Source organism: Crotalus tigris, unplaced genomic scaffold, assembly GCF_016545835.1.
Source record: "Crotalus tigris isolate CLP2741 ecotype Arizona unplaced genomic scaffold, ASM1654583v1 scf7180000024422.1470167, whole genome shotgun sequence".
NCBI classification, from domain to species: domain Eukaryota; kingdom Metazoa; phylum Chordata; class Lepidosauria; order Squamata; family Viperidae; genus Crotalus; species Crotalus tigris.
The window spans coordinates 457437-459888 of NW_024100588.1; the positions used below are offsets into that span (position 1 = coordinate 457437).

Here is a 2452-nt window from a genome sequence, read left to right on the forward strand (position 1 = left end):
CTTTTTTATTGCATATTGTTAATTTTGTTATTAATGACCTTGTACTCTGCTCTGGGAAGTGAGGGGGGGTTGAGGGTGGGTGGGTGGGTGAGTGGGTGGGTGGGTAAATAGGTAGAATAGGATAATATAGATATGGTAATTTATGAGAGATGTGCTGCTTGGGCATTTCCCCTACGCTATATTCCTGTATTTGAGAGGGATGAGAGGGGAGGAAGGTGAAGGGAGGAAGTAGAATGGTAAGAGGAGAAGGGGAGGGGAAGAGAGTAGTGAGGGGAGGAGAGAAAGAGGAGGGAAATAACGAAGGTATTAGGGAGGGTGGATACAGCTTGGGGGGAAGGAGCAAGCAGCACCTATGGTCATGGTTATGGTTATGATTATGAATTTATTTTATTTTGTAAAGTGAATTTTGTTGTATAACTATGTTGGATAAATGGAAAATAAAAAAAAATTATTAAAAAAAAAAGAATCTTTGCTTGTTCACAAGAACTAATTGTTGTAGACAAGTTGACACATGGAATGATCTTTCTTACTTCATTTGGCTTAAACACAACCAGAATTAGAGTGCCTACAAGAATTACTCCACTTACAATAACATATTTGAAGTATCTTGGTTTAATTCAAACCATCAAGTTTTAACTTCTATTTGATTTTAATACAATGAATGAAAAGGGATGAACTGGTATCCATTTGAAACATGTGATTAAAAGAAGAATGGAGATCTGGAAATTAATTTCTTCGCTCTACTTTCAGGAATGGACTAATGGCAAGTAGGACCACAATAAAGGAATTCATACTGTTGGGGCTGACTAACAATCCCCAAGTTGCAGTTGGCCTTTTTCTCCTCCTGCTTGGGAGGTTTTTCTTGCCTAAATGTTCTACATTTAGGCACGAAAAACCAAATGCACAAGTACAGCATAGGTGGCACCATGCTCAATAGTAGTAACTGTGAGAGGGACCTCGGAGTCCTAGTAGACAATCACTTAAATATGAGCCAGCCGTGTGCTGCAGCTGCCAAAAAGGCCAACACAGTGCTAGGCTGCATTAATAGAGGGATAGAATCAAAATCATGTGAAGTATTAATAACACTCTTCAATGCCTTGGTAAGGCCACACTTGAAATACTGCATCCAGTTTTGGTCACCACGATGTAAAAAAGATGTTGAGACTCTAGAAAAAGTACAGAGAAGAGCAACAAAGATGATTAGGGGACTGGAGGCTAAAACATATAAGGAACGGTTGCTAGAATTGGGTATGTCTAGTTTAATGAAGAGAAGGACAAGAGGGGACATGATAGCAGTATTCCAATATCTCAGGGGCTGCCATAAAGAAGAGGGAATTAAGCTATTTTCCAAAGCACCTGAAGGCAGGACAAGAAGCAACAGGTGGAAACTAATCAAGGAGAGAAGCAACCTAGAACTAAGGAGAAACTTCCTGACAGTGAGAACAATTAATCAGTGGAACAGCCTGCCTCCAGAAGCAGTAAATGCTCCAACACTGGACAGCCATTTGTCCAAAATGGTGTAGGGTTTCCTGCCTGAACAGGGGGGTTGGACTAGATGATCTCCAAGGTCCCTTCCAACTTTACTACTATTACTATTACTATTTAGCTTTTGACACTAATAGGAAACATGTTGATTATTATTATCACACTGCTGAATGTTCAGCTCTGTACCCCAATGTATTTCTTCCTCCGACATTTGGCATTGGCAGACATAGGGTCCCCAACTACCGTAATTCCCAAAACACTGGCCAACATAGCCACTGGAAGCAAGAGCATCTCTGTAGCTGGTTGCTTCATACAGTTATTTCTAAATTTTGCCTTTGGCACCACTGACTTCTTTCTAGTGGCCACGATGTCTGTTGATCGCTACAAAGCCATCTGTAACCCTCTTCACTACACAACCATCATGAATCCCTGAATCTGCTCATTGTTGGTAATTTGTTGCTGGGCTGGGGGAATATCACTAATTCTAGTTCCATCCATTCCTTTATTTCTGATGCCGTTTTGTGGTCCTAACGTCATGAATCATTTCTTGTGTGACAATAGACCCCTAATGAAGCTGGTCTGTGTTGACAGCAGCTCCCTAGAAATGACTTATTTTGTAGTTGCTGTATTCTCTCTACTCGGGACCTTAAGTGTCAACATTGTCTCTTATGTCAAAATCATTTCCACCATTTTGCGCATCCCCTCAACTACTGGGAGGAAGAAGACCTTCTCCACTTGTGCTTCTCACATTATTGTGGTCCTGATCGCTTACAGTACTTGTATTTTCCTGTATATGAAACCAAAGGATGCCAATGAATCCATCTTCAACAAAATAATGACTCTTCTGAGTACTGTCATGATTCCTTTCTTGATCCCAATCATATACTGTTTGAGGAACAAACAGGTGCAGGATGCTTTGAGGACTGAACTGAGACAATGGATTGGGTTTTGCAAGAAATTGAGATGA

The 2452-nt window shown here is 40.7% G+C and overlaps 1 pseudogene; it reads left to right on the plus strand.

Annotated features, from left to right (window-relative positions):
* The first annotated feature begins 760 nt into the window (after positions 1-760).
* LOC120302083 lies at positions 761-2452 on the plus strand (annotated as a pseudogene).